General features: G+C 35.7%; 1 long non-coding RNA gene across 1 annotated transcript; it reads left to right on the top strand.

Annotated features, from left to right (window-relative positions):
* The first annotated feature begins 4696 nt into the window (after positions 1-4696).
* On the top strand, positions 4697-6120 carry LOC139984239 (uncharacterized). Its single transcript, XR_011798985.1, has 3 exons — positions 4697-4798; positions 5560-5711; positions 5876-6120. It is a non-coding gene; the product is annotated as an uncharacterized lncRNA (long non-coding RNA).
* The last annotated feature ends 14093 nt before the right edge of the window (positions 6121-20213 follow it).

The following is a 20213-nucleotide window of genomic DNA, read 5'->3' on the forward strand; positions in this document are numbered from 1 at the left end:
ATTGTGTGAACTGGAATTTCATTTAAAAAAACTCTGTATTATTTTAAATTTGGTGTAGATTTTAAAGAGTACCATTGGATGGGCACTCTTTCTTTTGAGTGCACGTGTAATTATAGTTATACTACAGTTTTTCTCAAATTCGGAGGAGTGTTAGTCCTTATCAGTCCTTATCAGTCCTTATCTTTCAATGTTATGTACTGATTTATTTGCCTAATCGGTTTTGAATAATGATCTTTGTTAAGAGATTAATACTCACAGTAAAGTCAATACAAAATTCTTCATAATGCGTATTACACTACCCTTCTCATTGATGGGAGTTGTCACACAATTCTTAAAATGTTAAATGAGCTTAAAATGTCTGAGTCTGTATTGGGCTCCCATTAGACCCCTTTATCGCAGAACGTCCGGCATGCATATATTTAACAGACTTTACCTTAACTATTAGCGTTGGTCCTATTAGGTTTTCGGGAATAAATTTTACTCAATATGGCGATGATCTTTTCACTTATGTTCAAAAAACTCTCTCGATTGAAACCCCAGCTAAGTTTTTTGGTCTAAGACAAATATGTTTTGACTGGAGTTCCATGTACTTTACTAAACCTGCAAATAATTATGGTAATTAACTTGTTTGGAATAATCCATTAATAAAATTAATGGATCAATGGTCCTTTAACAAAAGCTTTTCAAAGCTGGTGTCATATATGTGAAAGATATCTTTGAAAACAATGGAACTAAGTGAACTTATATTGTTTTAATTGTAGAAAGTATAATGTCAATAATTGTCCTTTTTATGAATTACTTTAGTTTCATGTCATAATGTGAGACACTGGTAGTCCTGTTATCCAAAATGGCATCAGGAATGGTAAACAGTCCCACTGTAGACAAAATCCGAACATTATGAAGATAGAGGGAAATATTTTTTCGAACCATTTTTTCGAATATTCTGTGGTGAAACCCACAAAGCAATTCAACCGTGTTATTGTTATTTTTTCTCAGATTGAGGATTAAGTCAATTACTGAAGGTGTTTCATATGTCTTTGCCCTTTCTATTAATATAACCTTATTGCTTCCTTTGTACTATGATTGTACTTTTAAGTACAGTAGCTATTGCATCTTCTCGGAAGGTGGAATAGGATGCAATAGGATGGAACTGGCTGAATTTGCTGAAACTGGCTGAAAATAAAATAAAAGTGCAAGATACCTTCAAACTAGGTGGAAAACAGCCGTCTGTATATTTTCCAATTTGCGTAATGTAGATGACGACATAAAATTGTCGCTGTGAATCTCCCCTTCAGACTTGCAACAAACAAAACAGGCAAAATTCAATGTATCTATGTGGGGTTATGAAGTATGCAGTAATTTTTAATAATTTCCTATCTACTCGTCATCAGACATTAGGATACTGGCTAGTCGCATGACGATCATTAAGCAGGGCAAACAAGTGATAGGTTTAAACAACTCTCCAAGAACAAAAATCACCAGCTAACCACAAATAGCGCTGCTGCAGACACGGTATTATGAACTGCCTAAAAGTAGCATACGCCCAATTAATGCCCTATTGACTTACACACTGATTACAAAAGTAATGTGGTCTCTTAGTCTCAATAGAAGCTCTCAATAGCTAAACGCTACCCATCACTAGATAGCTGACAAAATGGCCACTCATGGCATTATCATTTTTTTGTATCACGACCTTGTAGAGTTTTTGCTATCAGAGCCTGAAGTTTTCGTCGCTAGTAAACAAATATCTTCACTCAGTAGTAAAAAACTTTCGTACGCTGCTCCTGGGAGGCCTAAAGGGGGTCTAAAATTGCCTGAATTGACCCATTTTTTTGTACCACATGTACTTCCATGCATGCTCTTTCACATGCAAGCCACAAACAACCAGATCCTGATTGATAACATATCACAAAAGATGTTCTCCTACTGCATCTTGGCCCTTTTCCTGAAGGAGATCATCCGAGCGGATTGATATAGACTGTAATAAGAAATATGCCACCCTAAACAATCGAGATGAATGATATTCGGCTTGTAAGATTGTCTTGATCTAAAGTGATGGCAAGAGACTGCAAGCGGCCTAAACGGTTGATTGTTAATGTACATAGGCCTATCACAGTGCCAATTGGAGGTGAAATTCCATTAACATCTAAACGTTTCTTGTTTTCTCCGACCGTTATGGGCAACCTTATCTGAACTGCGAGAAAAAAATAAAACGTTAGTTCTGATCGGCCTTTAGAAAATACGGCAAAGCATTTTACGAAAACAACGCCCAAGTCAGACGAACACGCGCGATTGTACGCACCAGTTTGGATATCGCCCTCAAATGTAAAAATATGTTAAGTAAAAAGTTATTATCTCATGCATCGCTCCTATAGGGAAGATGAGATATTGTAGTTCCTTTGCCAGTTGGACCATATACATCTACGTCAGTTGCCATAGCAACAGTTGTCAATGGTTTATTTTCCAGCGGCATAACCAGCAATAAAATACTGCGGACATCTTCGACTCCCAGGCTCATAATCAAATATATGATATATGAATGACACCATAGTATCAACATTGGAGAGCCTTCTCTTTTATGAAACTTTAAAAGTGTTGTCAAAGATTAAGAGCTTTGGGTAAATTTGCTAATAATTTTGCGACGAATGGTTGAAATACTCATTATTGATATTTGAGCTTTGTAAGCTTTGTGCTTACAAATATTGACCAAGTGATAATATATCAAATCTCATCAATTTGCTCGTTTAAACATTAAACGATGAGTTTTTCATTTGACTTGAAATCAACAGTTACTGAACACAAATTTGAAAAACATGGTCTTTTCCTTGATTTTATTTAAAATGTTGACAATTTTCAGAGAATCGTTAAGATATTTTCTTGCGCTGTTTCATTTTCTATGTTTACTTATCTGTCAATTATTGGTTCTCTGCATAAAGAATTTCTCTCAAAATAAAACTGTTTGCAGAAATATTTTCATTTCCTCTGTTAGTAATGAACTATAAGAAAATCAGAAATTTGTTCATCTGAATATGCTTGAGGATTTTGTGATTTTTCACCTAAAGATGCAAGAAAAGCTATCAGCATTTTTTATGAAAAGCAATCAATTCCAGCCACAGTAATATCCATTTAACAACTCTCTCTACAGGCAATAAACCAATCACATTGTGATCTTTTTTTGATGAATTTTTTATTTGAGTAATTCAACGTTTTACAGAAAATTATCGTCAAAAGTCAGTGAGACGTTGCCCCGTCCGCTTCTCGCAGTAAGAACCTTATACTATTCATTGCATTGACTTTTTACCACAATATCCAGAGCCCGTGTAGCAGTACAAACTGTCGCATGTGCCCCCTTTTTCAATACATACTGTCCTAGTCCCCCTAGGACACTTTTTATTGGATTTACCAGTACATTTAGACTTCCCGGACCTATTTTACAAGGCCTGTTTGGTACATATTGTCTCCCTGGACAACATTTGCTATGGTTAAACGAAAGGGGGACATAATTTGCCGGCCGTGTATTTTGTCACAAATTGTGTCTCCCGGAAACAATGTCCCCTAGCAGATATGTTAAAGTAGTAAGAAATAGTCATTAATACACCGTTGCAGTATCCGTATTATTAGCAAATTTGTCGCATTTTGGCTTCCGTATATTTATCATTAAGTCAATCGATCGTATATTAACATTAAGTCGATCGACAACTAAAAATGGAAAAGTTCGCCAAAAACGTGAGACAAATTGCCAATTTTCTAAGAGATGATAGCTATCCAATTGATTTCACCAAAAAACAAAAACAAAAAAAGGATCTTACGGAGACAAGGTAAGTCGATCAAACTGGCTGAAAATAGAACTTTTGCGTGCCATGATGGAAGGAAAGTTTTGCCATCTGGAGCTTCTCAACTCGCCCAATTCGAGGCAGCTTATAGTGGCATCGGAGGTAATGTGATATCATACTTTGGTAATTCACTCAGAGAACTCTGAATTGTGTAAAACATGATATCAAATGGCGAACAGCCATTCCACAGTTAAAAAGTAACTAGGCCCCTAGGCGTGATTGGTGCACAGATCATGTTATTCTTTTACCACGTTTGTATCGGTGTAAAAACTCATTGGCCAAAACTCAAGCAATTGCTTATGGTGTAGTTGTATTCTTGAGCAAAGTTGTTAGTGCATGAACAAAGTTGTTAGAGCCCAGTTTTTTTTCGTTTGTTTACCCAAGTTTCATTACAAATGTTATTGAGATGTATCATAAATTCCACCTTTGATGGCTCTGCCTATCATAGAAGTTAACAAGCATAACCAAATATATCACTAAATATTACAGAGATAGATTTGTCTGCATGCATGCGACAATATCAAAATGAAATTAATGGACTTTACCATACAGCCTAGCCTACCTCTTAGGTAAGTGATATTTAATACTGTATGTAATCATTGTGGTTGGTGAGATATTGTAGGCATGATAGTACTTTTTTTAGGTGTGCCATATTCTTTACATGCCAAACCTCACTGCGGAAGAAAACTTAATAAATATATCTAGACCAAAATAGTGGCCGTGTTAACTGTACAATAATGGAAATATTTCATTTCAAACACTGATAAAGGGTTTTAATTACATTTCAGTGGCACATCAGCTAAAAACTACCAATTCTTCAGCTCATTTTATTGTTGCGAAAGCATGATATCACCTTGATCATAATTTTTCTTATCTCTTTGAAGGTGCTCATCTTGGCAGTAATAAACCAGATAAAAGATTATGTCTAGATTCTATTGGAAAACTATCAACGTGGATATAACAAGGTATGTTCAACGTTGCAAGATGTGCCAGGAGGTCAAAGCGTCATGGTTCTGTCCAAGAAAAAGTCTCCATAGCATTCCTGTAACTGGATTATTGAAACAGGTTGATTCTCCAGCTGTTCTAATTGTACAGGTTGTCCACTACATACAGTAAAGATTAAGGTTAATTAAAGTCACACTGTCTAGAAAAAATGAAATATTTACAAGTTTAATGGTAGTCTGTACAGGCCCTAAATTCTGGCCACTATAATTGTTAGAAGTTTGCAAAAACTACTTACCTGGAGATCTTAACTCTTCAAATTGTGCTGAGACATTCTAAATGAACACACTATATGATTGAATGTTCCAGTGAGGTAAACTTCATCCAGGGTGGTAATAAAACTAAGAATGTGACCAAAGTGACCGTATTGAATATCTGGCATATTTAGGGCCAATACAGCATACCTTTAAGCCACACTTTGACATAAAGCTGCAGAGCAACCACTAATATGGGCATATAGTTGTTCGTTGGAACAAGTAGTACCACTTTTTTGGTTTAGTGGTTTAAGCGATTGTAAATATAGTACGTTATGGTATATGTAATGTTTTCATGTATGCAAGGTAAACATATTTGGCCTAAAATTCGGCAATACCCTTTTTCGATCATATATCCCACTATTTTATTTAGATCTGTGTGCAGAATGAGGAAATGGAAATAGAGCAACAGCCATGGCAGGCAACTTGTGTTGCAATTACAATCTGAATGCTGCCTTCTTTCTTAACAGGTTGGTGTCGATCTTAATGGTCCTCTGCCAGTGACAGCTGCCAATAACCGATACATACTGTGTGCCTTCTATTCAAAGTGGCCTGAGGTTAAGGCAATGCCTGACAGGACTGAAGCATCAACTTCTAATTTCATTACTGATGTGATGATGAGGTAAAATATCTAAAACCTTTAATTATTTTCTGCAGTTAGTGCCAATAATGAATGTCATCATATCTGTTATTTATACATTATACACATATAACTGATAGTGTATGGCTGAATGGTCAATACTGCTGTTTTTTTTTTCTCTGCAATTATTATATTTTTGGTTGTAGCTGTTGCTGGCCCTATCCTGTACCCGCCCTCTGTTCGGGAGGAAGCTAGCTTGACACGATCTCTCCATCCGTAAAGATGACTATCAACGCAATGTAGTGGCCAAATACAACATACAACATATACGGAGGATAAAATGGCAGCAATTACAACAAGAACATGATTACATATTTTACAGTTGGAAGACATGTTAATTCTCTTTTTTTTTATTTGTGTGTGTTTCGTTGCAACGCACAACTTCTCAATTATTTCCTGAAACATCAAACTATGTATGCACTTGCGTTAATGATTGATATAGTGATTAGTTGCCGGTAAATGTCGAATTGCAAAGATTTAATGCGGGCAAAAAGTATACTATAATGTATTTGCAGACATTTTGTACCAGAAAATTTCGTCCGGCGGAACTATATTTGTTGTGAAGGGGGGGTGGGGGGACAAAATTTTCAGCAGATATTGCCCGGCCGGACTAAGTGTGCTGTAACAAAATGTCCCCCAGGACACTTTGTACAGAGAAACACTGTCTCTCTACTGGCAAAACAGTCTTGGAAAAAAATGCTCCTTTGTTTTCTTTTAAATTTGAACTTTCCCCTTAAAATTGCTGGAATATTTGGGTTTTGTATATTGATGGAGTTAACAGCCTGACAGAAATATCCAGGTGTTTACACGGTCATAAAACCCATATATATTCTCTATATCCCTCGGGGTGTTTATGTGGTGATATATCCCATATAGATTCAATATATCTCTGCATGGTTTTTATATGGTGATAGATCCCATATAGATTCAATATATTCCTGCATGGTGTTTATATGGTGATAGATCCCATATGGTGTCAATATATTCCTGCATGGTGTTTATATGGTAATAGATCCCATATAGATTCAATACATCTCTTCATGGTGTTTATATGGTGATATAACCAATATAGATTCAATATATCTTTGCATGGTGTTTATATGGTGAAATAACCCGTATAGATTCAATACATCTCTGCATGGTGTTTATATGGTGATATAACCCATATAGATTCAATACATCTCTGTAGGGTGTTTATATGGTGATATAACCAATATAGATTCACTATATCTTTGCATGGTGTTTATATGGTGATATAACCCATATAGATTCAATACATCTCTGTAGGGTGTTTATATGGTGATATAACCCATATAGATTCAATACATTTCTGCATGGTGTTTATATGGTGATATAACCCATATAGACTCAATATATTCCTGCATGGTGTTTATATGGTGATAGAACCCATATAGATTCAATATATTCCTGCAGGGTGTTTATATGGTGATAGAACCCATATAGATTCAATATATTATTGCACGGTGTTTGTATGTTGATAGAACCCATATAGAATTAATATATTCCTGCATGGTGTTTATATGGTGATACAACCCATATATATTCAGTACATCTCTGCATGGTGTTTATATGGTGATAGAACCAATATAGATTCAATATATTCCTGCATGGTGTTGATATGGTGATATAAGCAAAATAGATTCAATATATTCCTGCAGGGTGTTTAAATGGTGATAGAACCCATATACATTCAATATATTCCTGCATGGTGTTTATATGGTAATAGATCCCATATAGATTCAATACATCTCTTCATGGTGTTTATATGGTGATATAACCAATATAGATTCAATATATCTTTGCATGGTGTTTATATGGTGAAATAACCCGTATAGATTCAATACATCTCTGCATGGTGTTTATATGGTGATATAACCCATATAGATTCAATACATCTCTGTAGGGTGTTTATATGGTGATATAACCAATATAGATTCACTATATCTTTGCATGGTGTTTATATGGTGATATAACCCATATAGATTCAATACATCTCTGTAGGGTGTTTATATGGTGATATAACCCATATAGATTCAATACATTTCTGCATGGTGTTTATATGGTGATATAACCCATATAGACTCAATATATTCCTGCATGGTGTTTATATGGTGATAGAACCCATATAGATTCAATATATTCCTGCAGGGTGTTTATATGGTGATAGAACCCATATAGATTCAATATATTATTGCACGGTGTTTGTATGTTGATAGAACCCATATAGAATTAATATATTCCTGCATGGTGTTTATATGGTGATACAACCCATATATATTCAGTACATCTCTGCATGGTGTTTATATGGTGATAGAACCAATATAGATTCAATATATTCCTGCATGGTGTTGATATGGTGATATAAGCAAAATAGATTCAATATATTCCTGCAGGGTGTTTAAATGGTGATAGAACCCATATACATTCAATATATTCCTGCATGGTGTTTATATGGTGATATAACCCATATATGTTCAATATATCTCTGCAGGGTGTTTATATGGTGATAGAACCATATAGATTCAATATATTCCTGCATGGTGTTTATATGGTGATAGAACCCATATAGATTCAATACATGTCTGCATGATGTTTATATGGTAGTAGAACACATATAGATTCAATACATCTCTGCATGGTGTTTATATGGTGATATAACCCATATAGATTCAATACATCTCTGCATGGTGTTTATATGGTGATATAACCAATATAGATTAAATATATTCCTGCATGGTGTTTATATGATGATATAACCCATATAGATTCAATAAATCTCTGCATGGTGTTTATATGGTGATATAACCCATATAGATTCAATATATCTCTGCAGGGTGTTTATATGGTGATGTAACCCGTATAGATTTATTATATCTCTGCAGGGTGTTTATATGGTGATATATCCCATATAGATTCAATAAATCTCTGCAGGGTGTTTATATGGTGATAGATTCAATACATCTCTGCATGGTGTTTATATGGTGATATACCCCATATAGATTCAATACATCTCTGTAGGGTGTTTATATGGTGATATAACCCATATAGATTCAATACATCTCTGCATGGTGTTTATATGGTGATATAACCAATATAGATTCAATATATTCCTGCATGGTGTTTATATGGTGATATAACCCATATAGATTCAATATATCCCTGCAGGGTGTTTATATCGTGATAGAACCCATATAGATTCAATATATTCCTGCATGGTGCTTATATGGTGATAGATCCCATATAGATTCAATATATCTCTGCAGGGTGTTTATATGGTTTTAGATCCCATATATATTCAGTATATCTCTGCATGGGGTTTATATGATGATAGAACTCATATAGATTTAATATATTCCTGCAGGGTGTTTATATGGTGATAGAACCCATATAGATTCAATATATTCCTGCAGGGTGTTTATATGGTGATAGATCCCATATAGATTCAATATATTCCTGCATGGTGTTTATATGGTGATATAGAACCCATATAGATTCAATATATCCCTGCATGGTGTTTATATGATGATACAACCCATATAGATTCAATATTTCCCTGCAGGGTGTTTATATGGTGATAGAACCCATATAGATTCAATATATTCTTGCATGGTGCTTATATGGTGATAGAACCCATATAGATTCAATATATCTCTGCAGGGTGTTTATATGGTGGTAGATCCCATATGTATTCAGTATATCTCTGCATGGTGTTTATATGGTGATAGAACTCATATAGATTTAATATATTCCTGCATGGTGTTTATATGGTGATAGAACCCATATAGATTCAATATATTCCTGCATGGTGTTTATTTGGTGATAGAACCCATATAGATTCAATATATCTCTGCAGGGTGTTTATATGGTGGTAGATCCCATATATATTCAATATATCTCTGCAGGTTGTTTATATGGTGAAAGAACTCATATAGATTTAATATATTCCTGCAGGGTGCTTATATGGTGATAGAACCCATATAGATTCAATATCTTCCTGCAGGGTGTTTATATGGTGATAGAACCCATATAGATTCAATATATCTACGTAGGGTGTCAGTATGGTGATGGAACATATAGATTCAATATATTCCCGCAGGGTGTTTATATGGTGTTATATCCCATATAGATTCAATATATCTCTGCAGGGTGTTTATATGGTGATATAACCCATATAGATTCAATATATTGCTGCAGGGTGTTTATATGGTGATAGAACCCATATAGATTCAATATATCTACGTAGGGTGTCAGTATGGTGATGGAACATATAGATTCAATATATTCCCGCAGGGTGTTTATATGGTGTTATAACCCATATAGATTCAATATATCTCTGCAGGGTGTTTATATGGTGATAGAACCCATATAGATTCAATATCTTCCTGCAGGGTGTTTATATGGTGATAGAACCCATATAGATTCAATATATCTACGTAGGGTGTCAGTATGGTGATGGAACATATAGATTCAATATATTCCCGCAGGGTGTTTATATGGTGTTATAACCCATATAGATTCAATATATCTCTGCAGGGTGTTTATATGGTGATAGAACCCATATAGATTCAATATATACCTGCAGGGTGTTTATATGGTGATATAGCCCATATAGATTCAATGTATTCCTGCATGGTGTTTATATGGTGATATAACCCATATAGATTCAATATATTGCTGCAGGGTGTTTATATGGTGATATAACCCATATAGATTCAACATATTCCTGCAGGGTGTTTATATGGTGATAGAACCCATATAGATTTAATATATTCCTGCAGGGTGTTTATATGGTGATATAACCCATATAGATTCAATGTATTCCTGCATGGTGTTTATATGGTGATATTACCCATATAGATTCAATATATTCCTGCAGGGTGTTTAAATGGTGATAGAACCCATATAGATTCAATGTATTCCTGCATGGTGTTTATATGGTGATATAACCCATATAGATTCAATATATTCCTGCAGGGTGTTTATATGGTGATAGAACCCATATAGATTCAATATATTCCTGCAGGGTGTTTATATGGTGATATAACCCATATAGATTCAATGTATTCCTGCATGGTGTTTATATGGTGATAGATCCCATATAGATTCAATATATCTATGCATGGTGTTTATATGGTGATAGATCCCATATATATTCAGTATATCTCTGCATGGTGTTTATATGGTGATAGAACTCATATAGATTCAATATATTCCTGCAGGGTGTTTATATGGTGATAGAACCCATATAGATTCAATATATTCCTGCAGGGTGTTTATATGGTAATAGATCCCATATAGATTCAATATATTCCTGCATGGTGTTTATATGGTGATATAACCCATATAGATTCAATATATTCCTGCATGGTGTTTATATTGTGATATAACCCATATAGATTCAATATATCCCTGCAGGGTGTTTATATGGTGATACAACCCATATTGATTCAATATATTCCTGCATGGTGCTTATATGGTGATAGATCCCATATAGATTCAATATATCTCTGCAGGGTGTTTATATGGTGGTAGATCCTATATATATTCAGTATATCTCTGCATGGTGTTTATATGGTGATAGAACTCATATAGATTTAATATATTCCTGCAGGGTGTTTATATGGTGATAGAACCCATATAGATTCAATATATTCCTGCAGGGTGTTTATATGTTGATAGAACCCATATAGATTCAATATATCTCTGCAGGGTGTTTATATGGTGGTAGATCCCATATGTATTTAATATATCTCTGCAGGTTGTTTATATGGTGATAGAACCCATATAGATTTAATATATTCCTGCAGGGTGTTTATATGGTGATAGATCCCATATATATTCAATATATCTCTACATGGTGTTTATATGGTGATATAACCCATATAGATTCAATATATTCCTGCAGGGTGTATATATGGCGATAGAACCCATATAGATTTAATATATTCCTGCAGGGTGTTTATATGGTGATATAACCCATATAGATTCAATGTATTCCTGCAGGGTGTTTATATGGTGATAGAACCAATATAGATTCAATATATTCCTGCAGGGTGTTTATATGGTGATAGAACCCATATAGATTTAATATATTCCTGCAGGGTGTTTATATGGTGATATAACCCATATAGATTCAATATATTCCTGCATGGTGTTTATATGGTGATAGAACCCATATATATTCAATATATCTCTGCATGGTGTTTATATGGTGATATAACCCATATAGATTCAATATATTCCTGCATGGTGTTTATATTGTGATATAACCCATATAGATTCAATGTATCCCTGCAGGGTGTTTATATGGTGATACAACCCATATAGATTCAATATATTCCTGCATGGTGCTTATATGGTGATAGATCCCATATAGATTCAATATATCTCTGCATGGTGTTTATATGGTGATATAACCCATATAGATTCAATATATCCCTGCAGGGTGTTTATATGGTGATAGAACTCATATAGATTCAATATATCCCTGCAGGGTGTTTATATGGTGATAGAACCCATATAGATTCAATATATTCCTGCATGGTGCTTATATGGTGATAGATCCCATATAGATTCAATATATCTCTGCAGGGTGTTTATATGGTGATAGATCCCATATAGATTCAATATATCTCTGCAGGGTGTTTATATGGTGGTAGATCCCATATGTATTCAATATATCTCTGCAGGTTGTTTATATGGTGATACAACCCATATAGATTCAATATATCCCTGCAGGATGTTTATATGGTGATAGAACCCATATAGATTCAATATATTCCTGCATGGTGCTTATATGGTGATAGAACCCATATAGATTCAATATATTCCTGCAGGGTGTTTATATGGTGATATAGAACCCATATAGATTCAATATATCTCTGCAGGGTGTTTATATGGTGGTAGATCCCATATATATTCAATATATTCCTGCAGGTTGTTTATATGGTGATAGAACCCATATAGATTTAATATATTCCTGCAGGGTGTTTATATGGTGATATAACCCATATAGATTCAATGTATTCCTGCATGGTGTTTATATGGTGATATAACCCATATAGATTCAATATATTCCTGCAGGGTGTTTATATGGTGATATAACCCATATAGATTCAATATATTCCTGCAGGGTGTTTATATGGTGATATAACCCATATAGGTTCAATATATTCCTGCATGGTGTTTATATTGTGATATAACCCATATAGATTCAATATATCCCTGCAGGGTGTTTATATGGTGATACAACCCATATAGATTCAATATATTCCTGCATGGTGCTTATATGGTGATAGATCCCATATAGATTCAATATATCTCTGCATGGTGTTTATATGGTGATATAACCCATATAGATTCAATATATCCCTGCAGGGTGTTTATATGGTGATAGAACTCATATAGATTCAATATATCCCTGCAGGGTGTTTATATGGTGATAGAACCCATATAGATTCAATATATTCCTGCATGGTGCTTATATGGTGATAGATCCCATATAGATTCAATATATCTCTGCAGGGTGTTTATATGGTGATAGATCCCATATAGATTCAATATATCTCTGCAGGGTGTTTATATGGTGGTAGATCCCATATGTATTCAATATATCTCTGCAGGTTGTTTATATGGTGATACAACCCATATAGATTCAATATATCCCTGCAGGATGTTTATATGGTGATAGAACCCATATAGATTCAATATATTCCTGCATGGTGCTTATATGGTGATAGAACCCATATAGATTCAATATATTCCTGCAGGGTGTTTATATGGTGATATAGAACCCATATAGATTCAATATATCTCTGCAGGGTGTTTATATGGTGGTAGATCCCATATATATTCAATATATTCCTGCAGGTTGTTTATATGGTGATAGAACCCATATAGATTTAATATATTCCTGCAGGGTGTTTATATGGTGATATAACCCATATAGATTCAATGTATTCCTCCATGGTGTTTATATGGTGATATAACCCATATAGATTCAATATATTCCTGCAGGGTGTTTATATGGTGATATAACCCATATAGATTCAATATATTCCTGCAGGGTGTTTATATGGTGATATAACCCATATAGGTTCAATATTTTCCTGCAGGGTGTTTATATGGTGATAGATCCCATATATATTCAATATATCTCTGCAGGGTGTTTATATGGTTATAGAACCCATATAGATTCAATATATCTATGCAGGGTGTCTGTATGGTGATGGAACATATAGATTCAATATATCACTGCAGGGTGTTTATATGGTGATATAACCCATATAGATTCAATATATCTCTGCATGGTGTTTATATGGTGATAGATCCCATATATATTCAATATATCTCTGCAGGGTGTTTATATGGTGATATAACCCATATAGAATCACTATATCACTGCATGTTGTTTATATGGTGATAGAACCCATATAGATTCAATATATCTATGCAGGGTGTCTGTATGGTGATGGAACATATAGATTCAATATATCACTGCAGGGTGTTTATATGAGTAGATAGAATATTTAAGCAAATTTTACGTCTTTTTTTGTTTGTTTGTGTATGTAAGTTTGTTTGTTTGTTTTTGTGCCATAGATGTTGAAGGATGAAACAGTTGTCATATTAGGTAAGGTAACTACATGTTAAACTTACACGATTCACCACTTCTTCCTTCAAATCTAAAGGGTTATGGTGAGTAAATTAGTACGTACCATAATAGTACAAGTCATCAGCTACTTATTGTGTCCATAACATGCTCACTGAAAACCTCTCCGTCCCCATATCGGATAGCTGACAATTTGGCCATTTGCGAAAAGTTTAATTTTCTGTATCATTTCCATGTAGATGATTTAGAATTCTTTGATGAAACATGCAAAAAGTCACTTCAGTGGATCTGTTTTAGAATCTCTTTACGTGGATGGAGGAAATTATTTCAAGGTAAAATAGTCCAGACGAACTAGTATCGATGTGACAGTATTTTTATAAAGCGTTCGCCTTGCTCCTAAATTGAGGGCGACATTTAAGAATAAGAAGATCACACATGTCTTGTGCACCGATGAAGGAATTACCGTCTATTGGATTGGACTTCCTGTAGCTTCGACCGAGGTTACGGTTAGCTGATCTTACCATAAGGGTTGATTGAAAGTTCGAAGAGCGAACCCTAAAAATTACACAGATTCGATCACTTCAAATAATGATTAAAAGTTCCACTTGATTTTCTGTTGATTTATTCTTTTGTTCTTCTCTCAAAATGATGTTGAATTATGGTAAAATAAAGTCTAAATCAAGTGATAAATTAGACGGCCGCTACTGCAACAAATTGTGAGACTAAAACGATTCATGTGATTATTCAGATCAGTCAAGCATGTGCAAATACGAAATCGCCATATTAGACTGGACGAGTGAGACTGCTTTGGTGGGATGGTGTAAACTATATACTTATTTATTGGTCGAATAACAGCAAACCTTAATATATTACAATAATTAGCACACTTCTCCAAAGAGCCAATCAAAAGTGAAGTCATGAAGGTGAGCATTTTCTGTACATATAGTATAGTACTATTAAAGGTAGGCCAAACCAAAAACAAAATTCCACGGAATTACATATCTCATCGCCAGCAAAACTACACTAAGACATGCATTTGACCTTAGCTCACGTGTCCTCAGTTACCATGGCAACTGCATTTTTTGATAGCATTTGACATTTACATTACATCTGTCTAGGTTCCGCGTCAATTCAATGTTTTACATGGGGCTGTAGCCCCATTACACTTAATTTGACCATTCAGGGCACGAGACACAAGTTCCCGTGTTCCATGTTAATTCAAGGTTTCCCCTTGGAGTTATAGCAAAGAAAAGGTACTCACTCAAGTTGATTTTTGACCTTTGGTTCCGGAGGGGGGGCGGGTTGCGAGACACAAGGGTTCACCATGGGGTACCTTCACATCAACATGAGGAGGTTGCGACACATAATTGCGCTAATAATATACATACGACCATTCTCTACCCAGGAATATGTCGATTTTTGAGCTTAAAAAGGGCCTTGCGCACGTACCCATCTTACTCCGTTACGTATGGGCTTACACAATGATCAACAATTTAAGGGAAATATCATCCTGAATGCAGTTCATTTGAAAGAGCCAAGTTCGACTGTGTAGTACTTAGTTTTGCATGGCGCTCTTCATAATTAGTGAACATAAGTAGTAACACTGTACACAGTGTAGACTGCTCCTGAATGAACGTTTAACCCTGATCATGTGTATTTATTCCCTTCTCAAGTGACTCGTGATAGCTAACTGGACCTAACATTGTTATGATCAACTGGCTACAGTATCCATGTATAGGGCATACTTCGTGCCCAGACTCTATATTGGGTGAAAATTCTTCAGTTCTCAGTTGGAACAGGAAATACGTATAGACCATCTTATACTACGGTAGCCACAATATTCCATTCTGGTGGTGAGAGAAAGTATACCCTTTTACCATGCTGCGGTCTAGCCACCCCACCCTACCCCCCCCCCCCACCCCACCCCGCGTAATGTTATCTCGAAAGGGCGCAGTGTCCTACAAGTACACGACCAGTATTTATCGCGACAAAGCTCCAACAAATGGGATAATCGGAAGAAATAATCGGGAAATAGGTTGCTTACAGCATGGAGAAAAAAGCCAACCAGATCTTCTACGTTTTATTCCCTCTGTGTGAAGCATCAGCAACATGGAATAAGTTTGTCACCCCCAGTTTGCAACCGTTTGTTTTATTATTGTCATTTTCTCAGTAAAAATCACTTTGATAACCAATTAAGGCCGAGGGAGGGCGGGGTTGAGGGTGGGGGAGATGTTTTTTGTTATTGTCACCAATCCGCATAACTGTATTTCACTGAATATAATAAGACCGTTCCACAATTGTTGCTGTTGTTTAAAGGAATAACGAAGGTAGGGATTAAGGACAATTTATATTATTCAGTAACCTCAAAACTCTGTTAGTGAAACTTTATATGAACCGCTTACTGTTTGACTGGACCAGAGTACACAGTAAGCCGCCATTGATTACGTACAAGCTCTAAATGCCATATTGATGACGTCAGAGGACTTTCCAAAGCCAATTTCCAAAGCGAGCGTATTCAGTCAAACAGGAAGCGGTTAACTTAAAAGTCGAATATTAGAGAGTTTTGAGGTAAGTGAATAATATAAATTGTCTTTGATCTCTGCCTTTGTTATTCCTTTACGCTTGATAGAATCGTGTTGATACTATCTACCAATGATTATACAGCTTCCCTCCACCGTATTGAGATACTTGTCATGTTGAGTTACTTGTCAAGGTTGCATCATCATTTCAAATCTAGAGGAAAATAAAAACAACTACTGATGTGTTTGTGCGAAGATGGGCAGTATATCAGTTACCAGTAATGGGAGGTATTGTTTAGATGTCATGTTTGTTCGAAGACTTTTAACTCGTTGATTATACAAATGATTCAGACAAGTGTGTCAGTAGCTCCTTGATTAGTTCTGAACATGCACGGTACCTTGTGGTAGCGTCTTCCTTTGTTTACCTCCTCACACCTAACTATGCTTGTGGACATTGATATGTATGTTTGTATGTATTTAAGATCCTCCTGCTAGCAGGAACTCGCGAAGAAGCCATAATTTGCTTATCAAAGCCGCAAGCTGACCGAAGTCATTCTCTTAGATTCATATTTTAACGTCCATGATTATGAATTGTCAATTGCCATCAACTCTGTAACTGGACGACATACATTAATCTTGGAGTGACTCGAACCCAGGACCTTATCATTGAAAGGCACCACTGAGCTTACACTCCCTGATATGAATCAGCAACCATGTTAGGTGGTTGATAATGTCATAAACCTGTGTGTGCTTCATATTCCGGAAATGCCTCTGAATTTGTCTCTCACGTTATTGCACTACGCAAGACTAAGTTACTTGCCTAAACAATATAGTTCTAAGTTACAAAGGTTTGGTAAGATTTGCCCAGTTAGAGGTATATTAGCCGGCAGAAACGATGAACTATGTTGCAGTCAAGCATTACAATATTGCAGTACATTTTATACGTATTGAAACAAAATGTCCAAACCAATAACGTGTAGATCGGAAAAAGATGAATGAATACAGGAAGACCGATATATTACTCTCTTTAAAAAAGGTAACTACTATGCATAGTAGAGATTACCTAACTACTATAAGGCGTGGCCTTTGCTGGAGTTTAAGTGAAAGAAAAAGCTATGAATGGAAAACTTTGGAATATTTGTTTTGCAAATTTATTATCTGATTTTATCGTTCCTATAGTGATACAGTCTCATTACGATCTATCTTGAATGTTGCTGTTTGATGGAAAAAACCCAAAATAAAACATAATAAAACATCAGTGTGTCTCAAACCATCATATACCAACTTTGAAGACTGATGATGTTGTGTGCAGTTTATCTGCATTCGAGTTTTCTCTAAGCCTTAAAATATAACTATTAATCTAAATATAAATCTAAATGTCAAAGGTTGATGTGACGTGGAAAACTTAGATTCCGAAAATGTTCATGGAAATCGAGGTTGGTGTTACCTCGCCTGATGGAGATGTTCCAATTCCAATTATAGAGGACGAGTAAGTCTTACATCTCACTGTTTTGATATTGAGTATTCCTAGGTTTTATTAAATCTTTCCATTAATGAGTTTGAGTAAATGTTGTATAATACACAGACAAACAGTTTGTCACGTCTCTTCTTCTCTCACAGAAAACAGGAGAGGAATCTTACTTTCCATGTCACAGTTGTAAATTTCTTATCTAAACTACTGTAAAAACCTTGGAAGAATTCTCGAGATCAGGATACCAAATTTACCAACTCGATAAAAGAACCATTAAAGCAATATTACCTATAAAAAGACTTACGTATCTGGTTCCACATCGTTAGCGCATGCAATGTGTTGCCACTGTAAATGTAGACACAGAGTTTAATCTAAATGCCTAAAAAACTTGTCGACTCTCTCAGAGTACCGGTAGCCTGATACGTAACAGGGTTCGGTGTAATCCGTTGAAGGAGTAACGGTAGCCCTATTGTACCCGCTGAGGACGCACTGATGATCAGAATCTTTGTAATCAAATGAGCAACATCCCTCAGTCTGGGCACACATCATCCTGCAGGCGTCAAGATCAGGCACTTCCAGTTCTTTCATAATGTGACTTCTAATGCACGCATCCAAGTCATCTGTCCACGAACCAAACTTTACTCTTTCAGAGTATGTCCAGTCGACGCTGTAGCACGGTTGAGTGTAGTCACTAGTCGGCCGGACTGTGTTGCGATTATCACTTTGAAGATTACACAGGCTGCTTTTGACATCGATCGAGAGACACGTGAAAGCAGTTTCACTTACGCAACGATCTTGACAAGCGCTTAAGCTCGACGTCTGGTTGTCATGCACTACATTATTCAATCGAATGCAACCCTAAACTGTGTCACTCCAGTAGAACTCTGAAAAGATAAATAGGTCAGCTTTGGGTTAATAAATAATAACGCTATAAGGAATAAGTTAGTAAAGCGTCACAGTTGTTTTACAAGTTCGATACTACCCCGAAAACCTCTTCTCAATTGATCAAGAGAAACACATAGACCTTTTGTATTTCGTCTAGTAAAAAGTTTTGTCCTCATCCAAAACAATGTGTCGTTTGCTCCCTTTTAAAGCATGCAAGTCTGTAAAGAAAACAGCTCATTTGAATCTAAAGTTACTACCACCCGCATAAGGTAGCAGGATTAACTTCAACTGACACTTTGGATGGGGCGGGACGGGGCGGGACGGGGCGGGGAGGACGCTGCGATTTTGATCAGCCATAACACGACAAGAATTGTGAAGAGAGTTGTATTATAAAGAAAATATAGACACAACCTTCATATGTAAGTCAATGGAACAAGTAGGCGCGAGCTAGATGTTGCAGGTTGGATGCTTCAAATTAAATGGTACTCTTGACGAAATTTACGTTATGTACGAAAACTGTAACAGTACCGGTCTTAGTTTAAATACAATTGCATATGCTTATTCGCAATGCGACGTCTAATTGTTCGAACCAGACTGTTAATAAATACGGACGGGGACGGGGGGGGGGGGGGTAATTAGATGTTAGGAAGTTTAGGGTAAGGATTTTTTGAAAGATTTTTGTAACATAGAGAGTGCCCAGCTGAACAATGGTGCTATATTTCGCCCTCTTCGGAAGGGTTCGAAAATTTGTGATGTCTCTTTGATTTGCACTGTACTAACATTTTATATCTTTATGCATTGTTTAATGTTTTGAACTATTCTGTGGACAGAGGTCAATTTGACCTGTTTGCCATAGACTTTTTCGTGAGGGAGGAGAGCATAGAAAATGATCAAGGGTCTCAACAAGGGAAGTGTTCTCTGACGGACTGTGCTATTTATAAAATTTAAAATAAATAAATAAATACCTGTATCCGTCTTTT

The sequence above is a fragment of the Apostichopus japonicus genome, chromosome 17, assembly GCF_037975245.1.
Source record: "Apostichopus japonicus isolate 1M-3 chromosome 17, ASM3797524v1, whole genome shotgun sequence".
Taxonomy (NCBI): Eukaryota; Metazoa; Echinodermata; class Holothuroidea; order Aspidochirotida; family Stichopodidae; genus Apostichopus; species Apostichopus japonicus.